The sequence below is a fragment of the Asterias rubens genome, chromosome 3, assembly GCF_902459465.1.
Source record: "Asterias rubens chromosome 3, eAstRub1.3, whole genome shotgun sequence".
NCBI lineage: Eukaryota > Metazoa > Echinodermata > Asteroidea > Forcipulatida > Asteriidae > Asterias > Asterias rubens.
Genome location: NC_047064.1, coordinates 16,806,044 through 16,820,006, shown reverse-complemented (window position 1 = coordinate 16,820,006; position 13,963 = coordinate 16,806,044). Strand labels below are relative to the sequence as shown.

Sequence of the window (13,963 nt, the reverse complement as noted above, 5' to 3'; positions counted from 1 at the left end):
TAGTTCATTATAATTTTTTGATAATTGCTCCCGACCTCCATACAAATACACCCTCAATGACAAGGTTATGTCCAAGGTTGAGTTATTATTTTGTCAATAGGATGTTAACGCAATCACATTAATCAACTAATCAACATATATTTATAAGCGGCTAACTTTTTTTGCCAACCTCGAGTTTACTTTATGCTAGCTGTACTTATATCTAAGTTGTAATTTAAGTGTAATATTGTTTCATTTTGTTGTTTTGTTCTATGTTTTGTTATTGTTTGAGTGGGGTCTCCACTTGACTTCCAAGAAGTTGACTTCTTGGAGACCTCCATCCTCACTAAAAAAAACATAATGTCCTTATGTTTCCCGAATTACTATAAAATAATGTAAAGAATGCCAATTTTCTTTGAGGATGGGAAAAACTAACATAAATGAATGGATTAATGAAAGTATTACTTGCGTGAGGGTTTTTACGGAGACCTGGATGTGAAATTTGAATTTATTTTCGTATGTCGAGATACTATCTCGTCGGAACAATGTGTTTCGACGCTTTTAACGAAGAATGGACTCGAGAACAGAAAAAGTCCACAAAGTGTAGGACCTTGAAGCACTTTGTGGACTTACACACGTTCTCACAGTGTTGTTTTCAGAGTTGAAGAGTAATATGATTTGCCTTTTTGAGTGTACAGAACAAAGGCATGTTTACACTCGGTGACTGCAACACTAGAGCGGTGTGTTTATCAGTCGCTACAGTACATTATCAGGATATGCACGCCCAGGGGAGTTCCAAAGGATGTTCCACAATGATGTTTACACACAAAGCTAATGGGGGAGTGACAAACACGGGGTCAAAGGCGAATACAACAGTTTACATGCACATGGATGTAGAAAATGGGTATCAATTGACATTTCAAAGACACCCTCGTCCATCTACATCGTGATCCTTTGTTGATGGGCCAAGAACTCTCTATTTGAATCAACTTTGACTGAGAGATCATTCTCTGTATATGCCCCCAAAATGTGGAACAAGCTTCCTATACAAATTAGAAATGTCAGCTCAGTTTACTTCATTCCAGACACACGTTAAAGCTCACCTGTTTTAGCAGGCTTGCTAACTTTTCATCTGTGCCTCAGCGCCTTAGAGCAAACTTTTGATTTTGGCGCTCTATAAATGACTGTTTTGATTGAACGATTGATTGGTTGATTGAGTGAACGATTATTTGATCGATTCCTCCAATATAATTATATTTACTATTGGGTGAAATACAAAGATCATTTCGACCAACTAACACACTTGGAAAAACTATTCTATTGTTTTGACCAAACATAAATATCACCTTACACTGTAGTGGTGGTGCACACTTTCAAGACATATACAAAAAGAAAACGGCGTACGCATGAACACGAGCCAACTCAAGGGTTTGTATTGGCGTTCTCTGGTGAATGAAAAGTGATTATACAGAACAACAATTATCAATACCTAAAGAGAGCCATATACATCCCATCATTTTTGAAATAGAATAACTTACAATTACCTTTTATATGAGCACTTGGTATCGTATTGAATTCGATATTAAAACAGATTGCTGTGTTAGTGTGGTATTTGTTACATTAATGGCAGGCCCTTCGCTGTAGGGTTGATTACACTGTTAGAGATATCTTACTACCATGCAAACAAAATAATGGTAATTTACGGGATGCCGTCTTCAACGAACCTTGGAGGTACAAATCGACTAACGTGGAACCTTTTTTGAAGAAATATTGATTGTACGTGATAAGTGTTTATCAGAGTACGCTTTGTTGTTGTCATATACGGGAGCTGCTTAAAGGGGACACTGAGAGAGAAAGACAATTATTAAGACATAAATGACTTACATTTCATAATTATGACTTATAGCAAGTCATGACTGATAACTTGTTAGAGACTTAGTTTGTACAATGACTTCTGGCATAGGTCATGTCTTTATGTTTTTAAAAAATTCATTTTTGTATGACTTCATAGCCACAAATATTAACTGTGATTTAAAGGGACTGACTTTAAGCTAAATCATAATTATCTGATAGAAATTATAAATATGACTGATATCTAATAATTGTGACTTTAAGTCGCAATTAGGCCTTATCTTATAGGCCTAAAGATGATTTTATTGGCGCGACGTTTAGCGCAAACGTTTTATTTGATATCGACACCGTCGTGTGGCACGCCAAGCCCTGCTTGCCGTGCTAATCGGCAGTTGCACGCCCTGGTGACAGACGTCGCGCTTTTGCCGTGACGAGTCGAATTAAATTTTCAGGTGGGCAATTTTTAGTGTCACAGCTCGAATTGTCATTATGTCACATGGCTCTTTAGCAACGGTTTTCCCCGCGTCGCCATTTTTAATTAATTGAAGTGCGTTTGTCACCGATTCGTTTTATTGCCGCACTTTTGTCGCGCGAAAATCATCATTGAGTTCGACACGGCAAAAGCGCGACGTTTAGCGCAGGCCTAAGTCAAACGTACGGCTTCCTCTTATTTTGTGTAATATCCTATGCAATGCTTCCGTATTGACGTCAGGTAGTGGAATATGTTTTTCTGGTTTGGTTGTGATTCATGCGCTCGGTATGTTCCATCTACATTTAACTGATTATCGGGTACCGTACGCATAATGTCAACCTGTCTCAACAATATTGTTCAATTTACCTGATGGTGCCGCCGAGGTGATGAGATGGCGTGAATGTGACTACCTGAGCATTGTTGATGGATCGTTTCAATATAAATATAAACGAATCGTAGTGTGAAACGCAACGGTTGATTTCAATAGTGGATCGAGGCGAAATGTATGATGGAAAACCTATGTCTCACATATTATGGTTTAATTGCAAAGCAACATGCATATATCTGAACCACAAATTGTAGATTTACTGTATAGGTAAAACTCTACTGATGACATACCCATATTAAAGGTAGGGTCATAATTGGTAAATACTCCAAACATTTATGGCCATATTACAAACTTAAGCCCGGTGTATACTTTCTGCGAACGTGAATGCGAATGATATTCGAACGTTGACGTCGCATGGGCTATTTTCGCAGCAGATTTTTCGCAGGAGTGGGCATATTTTTGTTTGGTGACGTCAAAATAGTACCGCATTCGCAGTGGCATGCAGTATTAAAAATAACAGCTGGAGGTGCAATCTATCTTGTGACAGGATCTACAACTTGTCCCTTTGTTAACGTCTATTTTTGTTAAGTCTCATTGTTGTTTTAAGTGCTGGGTGATTGTTTGTTGTTCGGATTGTTTGTAATACTTAGCTATTGTGTGTTTTAACTATCGTGTATTGTGTGTTTTAAATGTTTAACCTTTAGCTCTTTTTAAATATTTGTTATTATTATAACGTACATGATCTAGTGCAATTCAACCGTATCGGTTGTCATACTGTTCATTTCTTTGTAATGTTTTTATGAAACAAACCAATAATAATAGTTCATTTGAATCTGAGAAAGGACTAGTGCTTGAACCGTATCTCAGATTTGTGGGCGTTGGTAATGTCGTTGCATGGTACTTGTTTCTTTCACCTCGTTAAACGTGGACGGGTAAGACGTTCTTGTGAAAGCACCGGGGACAGTTTTCGGTTGTTTCTATAACAAGAAGAGACTGTGTTTATCTCAATTTTTTTCACATGTGACTTTTTAATGTTTCTATTTTCTTTCTTTTTTGCCTGTAAATCAGGGTTATTTTGAAAAAACAAAAAAAATCAAAATTCAAAATTAAACACTTTTTTAATGACTGAATATTTACGTCACTTTACAATTTCCCGCTTCACATTCGATAAGCTATAAAACAAATATCTATCAAAACCATATTACTATACTAAAATTGGAGTTATGTAAAGTTATCTCCTCAAAGCCAAAGAGAGTAAAAACCCTGAAACTAGCGTCACAGCGTAACAAGATCTCAAAGTTTCAAGGCAAATTCCCAAATCCCCTGTCGGCAGGTCTCGTGTTCCAGGACATTCAACAAGAGTTGCTTCAAAATCGTTTGCCAATTTACAAAGACTTTGTGTTTAATTGAGCATGTTCAAATCCCAATGGACCTGTACTACCCCCGGGGCAACTTTCCATCCATGTCGAATGCCAGTTACCCGAGTCGAGGTTTTTTTATGGTTGGTTTGAATAACCGGTTGGTTTGATATTGGATATATTGAGCATTCACATGTTTGTACAGCGAATATCGATGTTGACTTTAAGGTATTGGATATTGGACATTGTTATGTATGTACAGTAGATGTCTAGTCTACCTTGTTTATCGATATTTGATAATGGACATTCTCGTGGGCTTACACAGTGAATGTCCACCTTAAACATCGATATTGGATATTGGTTTGCCTCACTGCTTCACAATGTTACGGAAAACTAGGTCACACGTTCACACAGGGCCCAATATTTGAATGCCCGCGAGACATTGAAAGAGACAGGTTACCATGGCGATCAGCTTCCTGCGTCCGTCTGAACATACCAGGGTTGAATGCGTAACGCAGTAAACCGATTTAACATCAGAAAATATGCATAATTATAGTCACGTTGCACAGTCGGGGCTAAGCGATTGGGATTGTCAGGGCGCATTCGGACGTGGTTCCACTGTTCTTTTCAACCAACCAAAGCAATGCATTTCGGGGAAAGGGTGCTTGTCTTTCTGGGAACCGTCATTGAATATTCTGCCACCGAGGAGTTAAGATAGATTGTATAGTTGCGCAAAATGCCCTCCCTCCCTCCCTGGGGTTAATGGAAGGGTCAGGGTATTACGGCATACGGGATACAGATTGAGTTGACTAATAAATTACAACTTACACTTAAAGCGGTAAGTTTAGGTTGTTCCTATAAACAAGAAGCTAATAGGCTTGGTAGCCTGTGAGGAAGTGGTAAATTAATTTATGTGAATTGATATGGATAAATATGGTGGTAATAAAATGATGTGATTGTATATAAAGAAGTAAATTAATTTGGTACCTTCTTGGCAACTCGCTGGAAGTGGGAACCTCATTGACCCGGAGTTTTCTCCAGTCAATGAGTGCATTTATAATTATAATATAATTGTAATTGGTCTGGTACCTTCTTTGGCAAATCGCCGAGAAGTGGGAACCTTTGCGGATTGGAAATTTACCGTTCGCAAAGTGAGGAATTGGGAACCTTTGCGAATTGGCTGCAAAGTGTATTTATAATTGGAACCGGTATACTTTATGAGTGGATATCACTGGATGGAATTAAATAAAGGGAAATCCCTTATATTATTATGAATTGGCGTTTTACTCTTGGCAGAGTTCACTACAACAACAAATCCTTGTGTCAGTGTATATTTATCAGGTGGTAATTACAATCCCATCCCATGCACTCATCATAACATATCATTCTACACATTGTGCTATGGTTTGTTATGAATCAAGACTCCCAGGCATGTTTAGTGACACACACAACAAGAAAATCATAGTATTTGTTAACACCCGCAACAACTTGTATTATTTTGTATTCGTACAGCTTAAAGGCAGTGGACACTATGGTAATTACTCAAAATAATTATTAGCATAAAACCTTACTCGGTAACGAGTGATGGGGAGCTTGGTAGTAAACAATTTGTGAGAAACGGCTCTCTCTGAAGTAACGTAGTTTTCGAGAAAGATGTAATTCTCCACGAATTTGATTTTGAGACCCCAGAATTAGATTTTGAGATCTCGAAAATCAAGCATTTGAAAGCACACAACTTCGTGTAACAAGGGTGTTTTTTTCTTTCATTATTATCTCGCAACTTCGACGACCGATTGAGCTGAAATTTTCACAGGTTTGTTAATTTCTGCATATGTTGAGATACACCAAGTGATACTGGTCTTTGACAATTACCAATAGTGTCCAGTGTCTCTAATTTGTGGAAAACAATGCATCCATCTAGGTTTACCTTTCAGAGTAATTTTCCGAGTTTATTCTGAGTTAATACCTTTCCGAGTGCATCCTTTTTAATGTAACCCTTCCGAGTCATTCTTTATGGGTTTAACTTAAATTCCCAGATTATCTTCACGAAATTATATGGAAAGGTTTGCGGTTATTAATTACCATCTCTAATTCAATTCAATTCAATTCAACCAACATTTATTTCCATATTGCTAAAAAACGCAGAAGGCTAACAACGGTACAGACAGTCAAGAGTTGGTAAAAAAGTAATAATGAAAATAAAATAAACAATATATTTAATGTAATTGATACGGATCAAGCAAACATGAGGGTCATGAAGCCACGATGGCTTGTTTTGAAATGCCTAAAAACAAAACTTTGTTTTTATAATGAGTATAAGAAACCAGCTCGCATCCTGAAATTATACGCCAACTCATTTTCCGAGAACATCTAACTAGAATTATTTTGGTGTATTATTCAGTTTCGCCCACTTAAAAAATTCATTGTCGATTCTTTATGCACTTCTTTTGTGTCCATAAAGAAAGGGGAAAAAAAAAACGTTCGAAAAAAATTATCAAAAGTACTGTAGTGAAAGTCTTGGGGTCATACTAACTTAGCAGCTTTGCGGCTAATTTGGCGGCTGACAGAAGTCATGTTAGTTTTAAAGTAATCCGAGCTGTAATAAGGCGATTTGATACAATTTATAAACGCTTAATATACCGGACGATTAGTCTAATGATTAAAATTCATCAGGATCATGTTGATAAATCACATCACTCCTATAAAGGGGATTATAATGGAATGATAAGTGTATAACTCAAGCTCTAATGACCCGACTATACTTCCATCACAAGCTCTCGATGATCAAGGAAGCAATTTGTTTCCAACGTGTCAATTTCTTTATTGTAAGCTCTGTAATGAAAAGTGAAGCTGTAGGGGCTGATATGCAGCCACACTACTGCTCCGATACAGTGTTATTATTTCATTAAAAAAGGCTTTGCAGCAAATGTTGTAAGTGACGTGCTATTGTAAAGACGCTGTTTTTAAACATTCTCTCCAATTGAAGTTGTCTCAATGGGAAGAGTATATACATTTGGTGCTTACATACAAAAATACTTTAAAAGGAGTCTTTATAATATGAGTGGAAAAAATGCAAGTCGCATTGAGGACTTATATAGGTGGATTGCACATGACTTCACATTGACCACCATCTTTGATGTAAAACAAATGCAAAAAGTGAACGTTTTATCAACGATTGCGCCAATGCAAGGAGTCTATTGACCTTTATCACGGGACAGCCGTCTTGAATTTCCCCCTTTGATATAAATGTTACTCAACCGAGGCTGAAAGAACAAAATAGTAGGGTTCCTTATTACAAACTGATTATTAACATGCTTTATTGTCACGTGGAACGTGACCAAGATGGAGGCACCATGATATAGGTATATTTGAAACTGTGTACATCACAATGTTGAATTTCTCATTTCCCGAGTGCGAGTTTGGGACGAGCGGTATAAGCCACAATACTACAACACTGAAGGTTGGGTAAATTTGTGTGTATAGACCAGAACCGAACAGTACACACCTATCACGTCGGTCATACCTCAAAAGGCTTATTGATGCGGCGCGATGCCCATAGCAGCAAGGCTGAAATCTAAGTTATAAAAAACATGAACAATCTATGTTAATATTCATTGTGCAATATCGAAAAGTCAACACTGATATTCGTACAAACGAATAATCTGCACTCAAGAATTGCATCCTCAATCTTAAAAAGAAAACCTTAAGCCATCGCCCAAACCGACAAGAGTAATAATAACAGAAGATATGGGTCGAGCAAAGAATGAAGATTCTTACAAAGGAATAATCTCATCAGCCAAAAGCCTCTTTGAATTACCTTTTCTTCAAAGTATGAATTAAATTGTTGTGTTCATTGTCTGCAAAACTCTGCATTCTTCCGTTCAAATTAAACACACGCTTCACGGAAAATCCAGATCAAGGGTATAAGGCCTAATGCCTTTTTCATTCTCGAACCGGAACGGGAATTACATTTTAAAACGCAATTCAACCAAATCAATTAGGTTTAGAAAGGTAGAGGAACGTTTTGAAACCTTGGCTGAATTATTCTCTCCCGGCGTTATGTTTACTTGATGTTCTTTCAGGATGTTCTTAAAGGGAAGGGTACACGTTTGGTAATTACTCAAAACAATTACTAACTTAAAAACTGACTTGGTAACGAGCATTGCTATAGAGCTGTTGATAGTATAAAACATAGTGAGAAACGGCTCTCTCTGAGGTAGCGTAGATTTTAAGGTAATTTATCACTAGAATATTAAAATACTTCTAGCCAGAAGTATTTTATTCCTATCTGAAAGCACACAAAATCCGTCCAACAATGTTTTTTTTTTTTTTTTTTTTTTTTTTAAATACATTTTCTCGCAAGTTCGATGACCAATTGAGCCCAAATTTGAAACGGCTTTTTATTTATGCTTATGTTGGGATATACCAAGTGAGAAGACTGGTCTTTGACATTTACCAAACGTGTTCAGTGCCTTTAATTCTCAGCGTAATTATGTTGTGCCTTTTAGCGATCGCCGCATAGCCAACGTGTGGTCAATTGCACTGTGTGTCTTTTCTCCGCATCCCACTGCCGCATTTTGCATCACCAATGGTTTGATGCAAACGATAAGCAAATGTACCCTTGGGCGAGACTTGTCTAAAAAGCAGATTCCATCACACTACTGTCCAACAAGTGTACTATTTGCAGCCGAGTGCTCTCTGACAAGTTGGCTAAAGACTTGATGTTTATTTTGATCAGTAATCAATCAAAGATAGCTTTAAAAGGGGGTTGACACCAAAGTAATTATGAGTCGTTACCCATGTTTTGAGTTTTTTTAATGTGACTGGCCAGCAAGTGCACAAGTGCACTGCGACATTTTGAATCATCAATGGTTAGATGCAAACGATAAGCAAATGTACCCTTGGGCGAGACTTGTCTAAAAAGCTGATTCCATCACACTACTGTCCAACAAGTGCACTATTTGCAGCTGAGTGCCGTCTGACAAGTTGGCTAAAACTCATGCATCTAATTATCAGTGGTCGCATGCCAAGAGTTGACACCAGAATATCGTCATTGTTGTGTCGTTACCCATGTTTTGAGTTGTTGACGTGTAGCTGCAACTGGCCAGCAAGCACTTTTTGTTCGCCAAAAATGTACTAGTGCACTATTTGCAAAAATAATATTTCGTTACCTGAAAATAACATTTTGAGGAAGCGAAATAACGCTGAGTTAACAAAGTATTATTTCGAGGGAACGTAACAATTTTTGTTTATGAGCTTCGTATACATGGGGAGATATAGAAGGGTTTGCGGTAACACCATGTAATGACTATCTCTAAATGAGTTGGGGAGACATATCAAAGGTGTAGGGGAGACAAATCAAAGGTGTACAAGTAAAGAGAACAGCCCAAAGTTCATTTAGTAATATTGACAGTCAACAACTGTCACCTATTCCGCGCTGGGTTCAAGCATCATTTGCATTCCTTTCAATAATGTATTTTGCAGAGATTCCTTAAAAACCTTGGTATAAGTTCGCGTGGTGGTAAAAACGGTTTGAATGTAGTGACAAAAACACTTCATCGAGTGGTTGTTTTCAAAAATTAAAAGTGGTCATTAAAATGTGGAGGGTCTAAATATTTAGTTTTAAATAACATAAAGGTACTGGTCGCTATTTTGCCGACAGTGTCACTATTAATTTAAATTTAATCACTTCAGTTTATTGGTCCTACCATGGAGGAAAACGTCCATGCATACGTCATTTTAGACACAATCTAATAACACAAGCAAACAGAAACATATATAATATATTAGATCAATTTATCAACATTAACAAAAGGTGTTTAGTGTAACGTCTGGACTGGGACACGAGAAGGAGGTTTGGTATGAATGAGTTAATGAATGAGACCTACCACTCCTTAGTTTGATGAAAACAAAATTAATTGATAGTCGATGCTACTTTTCATCCATGTCTATATGTCTATCCCATACACGTTTCTCTGACGTCTTTTTTGGTCAGCATCAATGAGCCAATGACGCATGTTGTCTTGCCTTTCCGGCTTCGTAAAACTGAGCTATTAGATTATGTAAGGCAAAGTATTACCTTTGATTTTTGGAACCTTTCGATTATTATGATCCTAGATAAACACAAATCTGTAGAAACTAACATGTGGAAATTGAGAAGTTGGTCGCACTTTTCAGATCGCGGAAAATGTTACATGAAAGCTTTTCAGATTAAAGTTTGGGGCATAGAAGTTATATATTATTTCCAAATATCCACATTACTTCGAAGTGAAAAAATGTTTCTCAAAATGGTTTATACTATCGTAAACTGTTATAGACTTCTAACCAATTGGTTTTATTTCATAATTTCAAAAGTGAGCAAAGGGTAAACAATAGATTGAACCTCAGCAGAGCCGCATACCTGGACTTGATGCACAAACAAAACTGTTCATGTGCCCAACGTGCATGAATACGTTTCCGCATTGATGAATAAGAACACACTGTGTTTAGTTGACTGATTCCATGTTCTTTATGTTATTTTCGATGATAGATTGGCTATGGTTGGATCTATCCAATTTTGAAAGAATGCTTCCTTCCTAATAAGACAATTCACCGGAATTTATTTGCTTAATTCCCGTAATGCCAGACTCTGATGAGAATTTGTATTTGTTTTCACTATTCCATCATGATCAGCTCTGTGTGTTAGATTTTCAGGCACAAAATTATAAAGCCCGATGGAAATCTGACATTTGAAAGGACCTGGACATTTATCATGGTAATAACTAAAAACAATTGTTTGCGTACCTGGTAACAAACAATGGTCGAGTTGTTGATAGTGCAAACATTGTGAGAAACGGCTCCCTTTGAAGTACAGTTTTTTCCTTTTTAAGAGGTATATTTCTCACTCAAATATTAAAAATTGAAGAGGTATATTTCTCACTCAAATATTAAAACATAAAGGACTGAAGCCTTTTGCTGGGCATCAGAAAGCAAACAATTTGGGCTTTTTCTTTCATTTTTATCTGGCAACTTCGATGACCAATTGAGTAAAAATGTTCACAGATGTGGTATTTTGTGCATGTTGGGATATACACCAAGTGAGAATACTGGTCTTTTGACAATTGCCAAAGGTGTCCAGTGTCTGTAAAAGGAGATTTCACTGTGCAGTATGACCTGAATGGGGTATCTCGCCAATCAGGAAATGCCATGGACTGTGCAAGGTCACTCTTGTTATATGGTTTGTATAAGAAAACTCTCGTGGGATTTGCGTTTATATGCAATAATCTGATTATTTTCTTGCAATCTCCACGGAGAAAAACCCATTACAGTACAACATAACAAAGTAGGAAATTTCTAAAAATCTTAAAGAATCTATATAAAGTAGCTTGAATCCTGGAGAGCTTAAAATTATTCATCTCGAATTGCATTATGTCTGTTAAAAAGAATTTCGTAGATTAAAGGATAAGATTAAAAACTTAACTTGTTTTTCTCTCAAAATCAGCCTTCAGCTTGAGCAGAAAGCACTTAAGAGGCCTAGCACCTCAAATCTACTTAGACCTCATTGTGCGTGTAGGTCATTTCTGAAAGGCCGACCGGGAAGTTCTGGATCTTATCTTGTCTGAGCATGCACCAATATTGTAGATGTGTATCAGATTTGTTATATGTTATATGAGAGATCAAATTTACATCAAAAGACCGGACGGCCACTACAAGGTGAGGGCTACACTTAACCGATTTGCTGGTGCTATCGATCAAAATCAACGTCTGGCAGAGGCGCGTTGCCACATGTACTCCTGGGGCTGAGACATGGTCACCCCTTCACGAAGGACAGAGATGGCTATCATCTAGTGATGGCCTGGCTGGATTTAAAATCAAAATTTACTACCTTCCCAACTTTTCAAAAATTAACTATAAGTGCCTTGCTTAAGTGTCGTGACCGGGATTCGAACCCACACTCTACATGCTGCTCACAACACCAGAGCAATTTCATTGAGCTGCTTTAAGCAGAGAATATTGCTAAAAAGTTGTCTGCTGAGCAGAAATGAGCAGGATACCATTCACACATTGTACTTGTGACATGGCAGTTTGGCTGGTAACCTTATTATGGTAAGCGTAATTTTGTTATGATTTGCTACTTTGTGTAGTAGAGTAGACCCTTGGTCACGACGTGACAAGAAAATCTGTTTAAATGCAACCATGCAGTGTTTCTCAGTTACTTTTAAACTGTTCCACAATCCCCTGCTATATTTTGAAGCTGACTTTATCCTCCTTCCCACATGATGCTAAGCCATGACTGATCCAAGCACAATCTAAACTGGCGTTGTCAGAATTTCTTAAATATAAATAGCTTTGACTATGGTGGAAAGCATTAAAAACACATGTGTATTGAATCGCTGGCTCGTCCCTGTAAACTCCCAAGTATCTAGGTTGCCTGATGGCAGGCAGTCCATCCCAATCGTTCATACGGTCTGCATTAAGCGATATATACAAACATAACTTACACCGATGGTACTTGTTTACTGATTTTGACGCATGGTAATAGTCCGATCTTAATGCAGATTATGTTGTTTCAAAGATGATAGCGATATCAATACATCTGGCTCCAATTTGACAACTTAATCAACCCGAGGGCAACTTATGAATGTCTAGCTATAACGAACATTAGCAGCCAGCATTCATGTACACACACCAGCGATTATGACGTTATTAAATATTATGCATACATAATTATGTCTCAGATTAAACTACGATTATATGATATAATTTGTGTCACTTGGCCATTGTGTGAAAATACTCTGTGGACGGTTGGATGTCCACATGGTGTTCAAAACCATCCATTGTGTGGACCTCTTTTGTTCTAAGGTCCTTGCTTCTTGTGTAGTGCTCATACACATAAATAGACTTAAACATGTACTATTCACAAAGCTGTTAGGCACAAGGCTTAATCGAAGCAACGTTTGACTTTAATATCACACATTGAATGGTAGAAAAGATATCTTTCAACTTTGGCACATTAACTCCCCTCGTTCCTTCACGGGGGACGCCTCGCATCAACAGATTAAGCACCCTTGAGGCATTATCAATCCATGTATTCTCAGCACACGGGTTCGAGCGAACTTCAGCCTCCTCCCCGGTAGGTGGAGGGGATTACTCAGATGTCCCTACAGGGTCGTTGATATTTCACCTGCGTGTGTAATGAATTGATTGACACCCCTCTGGATCACCGCACATGCAACCATGGAGTCCCACGATCCATCTAATTGTGCGTTTAAAAAAGTCATGCTTAAAGGCAAAGTTTACCTAATTTCTTTTCGACACGGAGCATGATAGCTTTAAAGGTAACATGTACCTGTTGGTTTTTGGAGCTGTTTTCTTTAGACACATATAAATGTAGAAATATAATATCAAACTAACCTGTAAAAAAGTGTCACTTCAAAAGGTGGCAGCGTTTTATGATACCACTCTAGGCGGTCAGGAAGAATATTCCGTGATGGGAATAATGGGAAACGTATATGACAGTAACATTTCTAAAAACAATTGGGCTGAAAACTTATATCTTTTTCACGACAACATCATTTCGAAGCAGATTGTTTCTCTAGATGGTTTAATGAACAATGTTGGGATACACCAATTGAGAATAATGGTATTGGACAATACTATCTAAGGTGTCCAGTGCATATAGAGGACCAGGGGGCGTCAATACGTCTTGAAAGGCGGGGGGGGGGGGGGGGCATAACATTTACGGCGTGGGGTGCGGGGCCCGCTTTAGAGCCCGGAATTTGTTTAGCCCGTAGATGCTCTCTGGTGCAATCTAGTGAATCTGAGGTTAGATGTTCCCCCCTCTCAGATGTTGGAATTTAAGGCCTATGTCAAGCTATGATGCACCTATTCTTGCTATCATGGTTATTGTACCTACAAAGCAACTCAATTAGCTTCGTTATATCCATATTGTTTCTGCATTATAATGCTCAGACGGCGTTTCATCCCTATCATCAC

General features: G+C 37.8%; 1 protein-coding gene across 3 annotated transcripts in view; it reads left to right on the top strand.

Annotated features, from left to right (window-relative positions):
• LOC117287953 (glycine receptor subunit alpha-3-like) overlaps nt 1-13,963 on the top strand; it is a 40,907-nt gene that overhangs the window by 10,829 nt on the left and 16,115 nt on the right. The window lies entirely within an intron of this gene.